At 41.2% G+C, this 9881-nt stretch overlaps 1 non-coding gene across 1 annotated transcript; it reads right to left on the bottom strand.

Moving 5' to 3' along the window:
- Positions 1–7843: 7843 nt before the first annotated feature.
- TRNAC-ACA (transfer RNA cysteine (anticodon ACA)) lies at positions 7844–7915 on the bottom strand. Its single transcript has one exon. It is a non-coding gene; the product is annotated as a tRNA-Cys (tRNA).
- Positions 7916–9881: the final 1966 nt, after the last annotated feature.

Here is a 9881-nt window from a genome sequence, read left to right on the forward strand (position 1 = left end):
CAAGCCAGCTCCTTCACACTCCTCCTTCACCTTCATCAAGAGACTCTTTAGTGTCTCTTTGCTTTCTACCATGAGGTTGGTGTCACCAGCATATCTGAGGTTATTGATATTTCAATTTCCTCCTCACTTTCACACAAAGCTGCCCTAAGTGGAGGGTGCAGCTTTACTTTGTCTTACTTTTGCTTCTGATAAAATTGAAATGGAATTCCTCAAGCTAAGCTACTGCCAGTACAACCTCCAAGATCAATGGTATACCAGTATGCATGCAATATGTATTATACATTCTTACTTTTTGTTAGAATAAGATTTGAGCTAGTGTTTAAGTTACAATTTTTCTCACAAATTCCCTTTATTTTTTAACTGTGAAGCAGGGCAGCTGAACTTGAAGTGAGACGACTCTGTTAGCCTCAGTCCATGACCATCTTAGTTGGGTTGGTTGCTTCCTGGCTCCAGGTTTCCCTTTGCTGATTTGTCAACAGAATGATCTAGAAAACATCATTCAACTCTAAATTCTACCTCCACTAGAAAATTTTGCTTTTGGAAAATGTGTGGCATGACCATGTAATCCAAAATATGTTCATAAGTGAAAACTGTAAGTCTAACCTCTTAAGGTTCAACTCTTTATCATTATGCAGACCATTCCTGTCATTTTTTTTTATTCTTAAATGAGCTTTGATGAGATGCACTATTTAAATTCAGCACTAGCTTTCTAATGTTTTTCAGAATGATTTTTACTTCGACAAACTGAATTAGGAATATCATTCAACACTGGTGGTGGTGGTGGTGTAGTCACTAAGTCATGTCCAGCTCTTGCGACCCCATGGACTGTAGCCCATCAGGCTCCTCTGTGTATCAGATTTTCCAGGCAAGAATACTGAAATGGGTTGCCATTTCCTTCTACAGGGCATCTTCCCAAGGCAGGGATCAAACCCTGGTCTCTCTCACTGCAGGCAGATTCTTCACCATCTGGGCTACCAGACTACTAGAGTACTGCCTGAGCTACAGAGAATTCAGCACTATTCTCTTCTGAAACAAGCATTTTGAGAAAAATTAAAAAATAAATTCAAGGACACTCTGGAGTTAGCAGGCTCACTATGTTTATATTATGAGTTCCACCTACATGAAGAACTAGAACACATCTTCCCAATTTGAGATGTTGGCATTTCTTCTGCTGTTCCCAGCTTCTAAATGACTCCAAATGTTATTTTGTTTATGCTCACTTTCTGGTGATCTCACTGCCACCTTATTTATACCATTTATAATGCTGATGACTCCCACACTTTTGTTTCTAGACCAAACCTCTCTGCTAACTTTTGACGATCTCATTGACATCTAACTGTTTACTGGACTTCTTTACTTGAAAGCTGTTATGGGTTGACTCATCCCCCCAAAATGATTTGTTGGAGCACTAAAGCCTAGTATCTCCGGATGTGACCTTGTTTTGATGTAAGGTTTTTACAGAGGTCATCAAGTTAAAATGAGGTCATTACGGTGGACTCTAATCCAATATGACTGGTTCCCTCTGGAAAAAAAAGGAAATTTAGTCACAGAAAAAGACACACACACACAGAGTGAATGATGCAAAGACACACAAGGAGAAGATGGCCATGTGACTGGAATGATGCATTGACGAGTCAAGGAACACCAAATGTTGCTGGCAAATGCCAGAAGCTCAGAGAGGAAATAAAGGATCCCTTCCCAGAGCCCTTACAGAAAGTGTGCCAATGTCTTGATTCAGATTTCTGGCCTCCATATGTGTGAGAAAATAAATTGCAATTGTTTGAAGCTACCCACTGTTGGGTATTTTTTGTAGCAGCCTTGAAAATTAATGCAGTTGCCCAATTAACATCTCAACTTAAAGTGCTCCAGAGTTCCTGCCCCACCGCCTCCCCGGCTGCTTCTCCCTTTTTCTATCCATGGGAGCTCTATTTTTCTGGCAGTTCGAAATCTTTAGAATTATCCTTTCTTCTTATTATTAGGGTATAGTTGACATATGATATCATGTGTTTCAGGTATACAGCTCAGTAAATCAACATATAGATACATTAAAAAACCATCACCACAGTAAGCCTAGTTACCATCTGTCACACATGAAGTCATTACAATCAGTTCAGTTCAGTTCAGTCGCTCAGTCATGTCCGACTCTTTGCGAAACCATGAATCACAGCACCCCAGGGCTCCCTGTCCATCACCAACTCCCAGAGTTCACTCAGACTCACGTCCATCAAGTCCGTGATGCCATCCAGCCATCTCATCCTTGGTCATCACCTTCTCCTCCTGCCACCAATCCCTCCCAGCATCAGACTCTTTTCCAATGAGTCAACTCTTCACATGAGGTGGCCAAAGTACTGGAGTTTCAGCTTTAGCATCATTCCTTCCAAAGAAATCCCAGGGCTGATCTCCTTCAGAATGGACTGGTTGGATCTCCTTGCACTCCAAGGGATTCTCAAGAGTCTTCTCCAACACCACAGTTCAAAAGCATCAATTGTTCAGCCCTCAGCTTTCTTCACAGTCCATACATGACTACTGGAAAAACCATAGCCTTGACTAGACAGACCTTTGTTGGCAAAGTAATGTCACTGCTTTTCAATATGCTATCTAGGTTGGTCATAACTTTCTTTCCAAAGAGTAAGCGTCTTTTAATTTCATGGCTGCAGTCACCATCTGCAGTGATTTGGGAGCCCCCCCCCAAAAATAAAGTCTGACACTGTTTCCACTGTTTCCCCATCTATTTGCCATGAAGTGATGGGACCAGATGCCATGATCTTCGTTTTCTGAATGTTGAGCTTTAAGCCAACTTTTTCACTCCCCTCTTCTACTTTCATCAAGAGGCTTTTTAGTTCCTCTTCACTTTCTGCCATAAGGGTGGTGTCATCTGCATATCTGAGGTGATTGATATGTCTCCCAGCAATCTTGATTCCAGCTTGTGCTTCTTCCAGCCCAGCGTTTCTCATAATGTACTCTGCATATAAATTAAATAGGCAGGGTGACAATATACAGCCTTAACAAACTCCTTTCCCTATTTGGAACCAGTCTGTTGTTCCATGTCCAGTTCTAACTGTTGCTCCTGACCTGCATACAGATTTCTCAAGAGGAAGGTCAGATGGTCTGGTATTCTCATCTCTTTCAGAATTTTCCACAGTTTATTGTGATCCACACAGTCAAAGGCTTTGGCATAGTTAATAAAGCAGAAATAAATGTTTTTCTGGAACTCTCTTGCTTTTTCTATGATCCAGCGGATGTTGGCAATTTGACCTCTGGTTCCTCTGCCTTTTCTAAAACCAGCTTGAACATCTGGAAGTGCACGGTTCATGTATTGCTGAAGCCTGGCTTGGAGAATTTTGAGCATTACTTAGTGTATGAGATGAGTGCAATTGTGTGGTAGTTTGAGCATTCTTTGGCATTGCCTTTCTTTGGGATTGGAATGAAAACTGACCTTTTCCAGTCCTGTGGCCACTGCTGAGTTTTCCAAGTTTGCTGGCATATTGAGTGCACCACTTTCACAGCATCAACTTTCAGGATTTGAAATAGCTCAAGTGGAATTTCATCACCTCCACTGGCTTTGTTTCTAGTGATGCTTTCTAAGGCCCACTTGACTTCACATTCCAGGATGTCTGGCTCTAGGTGAGTGATTGCACCATCGTGATTATCTTGGTCGTGAAGCTCTTTTTTGTACAGTTCTTCTGTGTATTCTTGCCACCTCTTCTTAATATCTTCTGCTTCTGTTAAGTCCATACCATTTCTGTCCTTTCTCGAGCCTATCTTTGCATGAAATTTTCCCTTGGTATTCTTTAATTTTCTTGAAGAGATCTCTAGTCTTTCCCCTTCTGCTGTTTCCCTCTGTTTCTTTGCATTGATTGCTGAGGAAGGCTTTCTTATCTCTTCTTGCTTTTCTTTGGAACTCTGCATTCAGATGCTTATATCTTTCCTTTTCTCCTTTGCTTTTTGCTTCTCTTCTTTTCACAGCTATTTGTAAGTCCTCCCCAGACAGCCATTTTGCTTTTTTGCATTTATTTTCCATGGGGATGGTCTTGATCCCTGTCTCCTGTACAATGTCACAAACCTCCATCCATAGTTCATCAGAAACTCTATCTATCAGATCTAGTCCCGTAAATCTATTTCTCACTTCCACTCTATAATCATAAGGGATTTGATTTAGGTCATACCTGAATGGTCTAGTGGTTTTCCCTACTTTCTTCAATTTAAGTCTGAATTTGGCAAGAAGGAGTTCATGATCTGAGCCACAGTCAGCTCCCAGTCTTGTTTTTGTTGACTGTATAGAGCTTCTCCATTTTTGGCTGCAAAGAATACAATCAATCTGATTTCGATGTTGACCATCTGGTGATGTCCATGTTTAGATTCTTCTCTTGTGTTGTTGGAAGAAAGTGTTTGCTATGACCAGTGCATTTTCTTGGTGAAACTCTATTAGTCTTTGCCCTGCTTCATTCTGCATTCCAAGGCCAAATTTATCTGTTACTCCAGGTGTTTCTTGACTTCCTACTTTTGCATTCCAGTCCCCTATAATGAAAAGGACATCTTTTTTGGGTGTTAGTTCTAAAAGGTCTTGTAGGTCTTCATAGAACTGTTCAACCTCAGCTTCCTCAGCGTTACTGGTTGGGGCATAGACTTGGATTACTGTGATATTGAATGGTTTGCCTTGGAAACAAACAGAGATCATTCTGTCGTTTTTGAGATTGCATCCAAGTACTGCATTTCAGACTCTTTTGTTGCCCATGATGGCTACTCCATTTCTTCTGAGGGATTCTTGCCCGCAGTAGTAGATATAATGGTCATGTGAGTTAAATTCACCCATTCCAGTCCATTTTAGTTCGCTGACTCCTACAATGTCGACATTCACTCTTGCCATCTCTTGTTTGAGCACTTCCAATTTGCCTTGATTCATGGACCTGACATTCCAGGTTCCTATGCAATATTGCTCTTTACAGCATCAGACCTTGCTTCTATCACCAGTCACATTCACAACTGAGTATTATTTTTGCTTTGGCTCCATCCCTTCATTCTTTCTGGAGTTATTTCTCCACTGATCTCCAGTAGCATATTGGGCACCTACTGATCTGGGGAGTTCCTCTTTCAGTATCCTATCATTTTGCCTTTTCATGCTGTTCATGGGGTTCTCAAGGCAAGAATACTGAAGTGGTTTGCCATCCCCTTCTCCAGTGAACCACATTCTGTCAGACCTCTCCACCATGACCCGCCTGTCTTGGGTGGCCTCATGGGCATGGCTTAGTTTCATTGAGTTAGACAAGGCTGTGGTCCTAGTGTGATTAGATTGACTAGTTTTCTGAGTATGGGTTCACTGTGTCTGCCCTCTGATGCCCTCTTACAACACCTACCTTCTTACTTGGGTTTCTCTTACCTTGGACGTGGGGTATCTCTTCACGGCTGCTCCAGCCAAGTGCAGCCGCTGCTCCTTACCTTGGATGAGGGGTATCTCCTCACTGCTGCCCCTCCTGTCCTTGAACGTGGAATAGCTCCTCTAGGCCCTCCTGCATCCGTGCAGACACCACTCTATTGACTCTATCCCCTACATCCTTGTGATTTGTTTATTTCATAGCTGGTTACATGTACCTCTTTATTCCTTTCACCTAGTTTTGCTCAACATTCCTCCCTCTGGTGACCGCTAGATTATTCTCTATATCTATGAGTCTATTTCTGGTTTGTTTTGCTTGTCCATATGCTTTTTTAAGATCCCACATAAGTGAAATCCACATAAGTGAAATTCACATAAGTGAAATAATACAGTGTTTGTCTTTCTCTGCCTGAATCATTTCACTTAGCATAATACTCTCTAGGCCCGTGTCCATGTTGTTACAAATTCCAATACTGTGATATTTTTTGTGGCTGAACACTATTCCATTGTATATAAATAGGTAGATAGGCCACAAATTCTTTACCTGTTCATCTTTTTTTAAAAGGGTTCTTTTGAATTGTATTTAAGGAACAATGGCTTTTTATTTATTGGCCGTCCTGGTTCTTCACTGCTGCACGCTGGCTTTCTTTAGCTGTGGCAAGTGGGGGCTACTCTCTAGCTGTGTTGCACAGTCTTCTCATTTTGGTGGCTTCTCTATTTGCAAAGCATGGGTGCTAGGTCACATGGGCTTCAGTAGTTTCAGCACACAGGATCAATAGTTTCAGTATGCAGGCTCTAGAGTTTGGGTTCAGTAGTCGTGGTGCATGGACTTAGTTGCCCCTTGACGTGTGAAATCTTCCAGGACCAGGCATTGAACCCATGCCCTCTGCATTGACAGGAAGAACCACCGCATAACCTGGGAAGTCCTTGCATTCATCTTTTGATGAACACTGCCTTTGTGCTAAAATTCAGAGCAAGTGAGTTTGTGTACGACTCCTTCAAGAAAGGAATCTCAGTTTTGCTCAGCCCTCTGGTTCCCCCATTGATTTTCAGAGCCAGACATTATGGGGGCTTGTCTTCTCAGAGAAGGTACCCTGGACTGGGAAGACTAATATGGGGCTTGGGCCCTTTACTCCTTGGAGAGGACCTCTCAGGTTGTGATTTACCTCTCAATTACAGCCTTGTCTGTTTGAGTTCTCCATACCTATAACACTGACTGGTGCATAGACAGTACATAGTGAACATACGCTACATTTTTAAAAAGTAGTAAAAGTGGGTTAAATATAGTGAACTATTAAGTTTCCAGAGAACTTTGTGAGTACATTAAGAGACACTAGATATCTTTTCTTGGATAAACTCTTCAAAGTGCATCCATGCTACAGAACTAGTGTTGGATGAATAAAGATGACCATTAAAACAGACACACCTCCACCTGTTCTTCCCTGCTGGTAAGACCCTAAGGATAGAGCATATGGGAAAACCAGAAATGAATGCTACTCAATAATTCTGGGTTTAATGGATTTCTTGCATGATGTTCAAATGAATGGATGATGAGCTGTCAACATTCAGAGTGCTCACAGTGATCAGAAACCTATCAGTCCACCGACATACCAAAGATCAGTTTTTCTAGGAAAACTCTCTTGATTATCCCAGCTCACATCTATCTCTTTTTATGATTTTATTCCCAACAGGCTGCAGAATGCTCTTCACCTGATGCTATTACTTCTCTACATGCAAATCTCCCTTTAAATCTTACTGCACACTTCTGAAGAAGAAGAACCTCACCACCCATCTATAGAGTATCTTCCATCATACCTAGCACAGAGCTATATCCATTTGGAAAAGGATAAAATTTGAGGGGAAAAAAAATGGACCATATTAGCAGTTAATGAGGGAATCAATTAGATGGGCCCCACAGAGAAGACAGAGTCTTCATAGGGATAAGCCTTGGACAAGGCATTTGGAAGGTCTGCTTGCCAAGACTCTCTTTGATTAGAGGCCATTAGCTCTGGAGAAAGTAGGGAATGCCAGTCAAATCACTTTGAGGAGAGCTAAGTCTGTCCACCTTTTCCTCCTATTTTAGGGTGATTGGTAAGAATAGAGGGACCTGCCTTCAGCACACTTACCCTTAGAGGTACTCTGTAGGAGACTATAATTTATGGTTCTGAAATAAAGTTGGGTAGATATTACTCTCCTAGCTGATTTTTCATTATAGATAGAGCCAGCTTCATTTGGACAATACTATCAACCATAACTCTAGCTCTAATGAACTTCCCTTTTTGGCTGCAGGCTATATACACTTACAGAAATTTCCTAAAATCCTTCCTGGGAGAAGATAAAGAGAAGTGAAGTCACTCAGTCATGTCCGACTGTTTGCGACCCCAGGGACCGCAGCCTACAACGCTCCTCCATCTATGAGATTTTACAGGTAAGAGTACTGGAGGGGGTTGCCATTTCCTTCTCCAGAGGATCTTCCCAGCCCAGGGATCGAACCCGGGTCTCCTGCTTTGTAGGCAGATGCTTTACCATCTGAGCCACCAGGGATGGCAAATCCCTACTTGAAGATAATTTGAGTCATTATAAAAATCAAACTATATGCTATTTAATTTTTCACCCTTAGTTCTATATTTTCTCTTGCTATTCTTCATTTAATCCATTTTTAAAAATAAAAATAATATTATACTTCTAGAAATTATAAACAAAATACATGTTTATTTATGCTTACATAAAATGCTTAAGTAATAAAGGAATTATTTGAGAGTCCTATTTGGCTGGAATCTTCTTAAACAATCTCTACCTTTATTATGTAACTATATATTTACCTGGTGCACAGTGCTTGTAGGGCTTCCCTGGTAGCTCAGCTGGTAAAGAATCTGCCTGCAGTGCAGAAGACCCTGGATCAATTCCTGGGTCAGGAAGATCCTCTGGAGAAGGGATAGGCTACCCACTGAAGTATTCTTGGGCTTTCCTGGTGGCTAAAATGGTAAAGAATCTGCCTGCAATGCAGGAGATCTGGGTTCAACCCCTGGGTTGGGAAGATCTCCTGGAGGAGGGCATGGCAACCCACTCCAGTATTCTTGCCTGGAGAATCCCCATGGACAGAGGGGCCTGGTGGGCTACACCCAGACCACCAACATGCTGGGCTGGATGAGGCATAAGCTGGAATTTAGATTGCAGGGAGAAATATCAATAACCTCATATATGCAGATGACACCATCCTTATGGCAGAAAGCAAAGAAGAACTAAAGAGCCACTTGATGAAAGTGAAAGAGGAGAATGGAAAAGCTGGCTCAAAACTCAACATTCAAAAAACTAAGATCATGGCATCTGGCCCCATCACTTCATGGCAAATAGATGGGGAAACAATGGAAACAGTGACAGACTTTATTTTGGGGGGCTCCAAAATCACTGCAGATGGTGACTGCAGCATTGCAAATAAAAGACGCTTATCCTTTGGAAGAAAAGCTATGACCAACATAGACAGTATATTAAAAAGCAGAAACATTACTTTGTTAACACAGGTCCATCTAGTCAAAGCTATGGTTTTTCCAGTAGTCATGTATGGATGTGAATGTTGGACCATAAAGAAGGCTGAGCACTGAAGAACTGCTACTTTCAAACTGTGGTGCTAGAGAAGACTCTTGAGAGTCCCTTGGACTGCAAGGAGATCCAACCAGTCCATCCTAAAGGAGATCAAGCTGAAACTCTAATACTTTGGCCATCTGATGTGAAAAACGGACCCCGTGGAAAAGGCCCTGATGCTGGGAAGGATTGAAGGAAAGAGGAGAAGGGGATGACAGAGGATGAAATGGTTGGATAGCGTCACCAACTCGATGGACATGAGTTTGAGCAATCTCCAGGAGTTGGTGATGGACAGGGAAGTCTGGCGTGCTGCAGTCCATGGGGTTACAAAGAGCTGGACACAACCAAGTGATTGAACTGAAATGGAAAGATATACCATGGTCATAAACTGAAAGACACAATATTATTAAGGTGAAAATTCTCCCAAACCTACCTATAGATTCAATACAATCCAAATCAAATCCCACCAGAATGTTGTAAAAATCAGTTGACTGATTCTCAAAATCATATAGAAATGCAAAGTACCTAAAATAGCAAAGACAACATGGAAAAGATAAAGCTGAAGACTTTATAGTGCCTAACTTCAAGATTTATTCAAAAGCTAGAGTGATTGTGGCATTGACATCAAGCTATACAAACAAGGCATTGGAAAATAATTGAGAAACAAGAAACAGATTTATGCATATAGGTCAATAATTTTCAACAGAAGTATAAAAGGCTATTCAATAGAGAAAGGATAACATTTTCAACAAATAGTGTCAGAACAATTGTATACCCATTTTAAAAATCCTTGATCAATATAATTTACTGTAAACATCTAAAAATCTAAAACTTCTAATGAAAGAAAATAGGAAAAAAACCTTTGTGAATTAGATAGGATAGGATTTCCTAGATGTAACACCAAAATATAATTAATTCAACAAAAATT

Source organism: Capricornis sumatraensis, chromosome 1 (assembly GCF_032405125.1).
Source record: "Capricornis sumatraensis isolate serow.1 chromosome 1, serow.2, whole genome shotgun sequence".
In the NCBI taxonomy this organism is placed as follows: domain Eukaryota; kingdom Metazoa; phylum Chordata; class Mammalia; order Artiodactyla; family Bovidae; genus Capricornis; species Capricornis sumatraensis.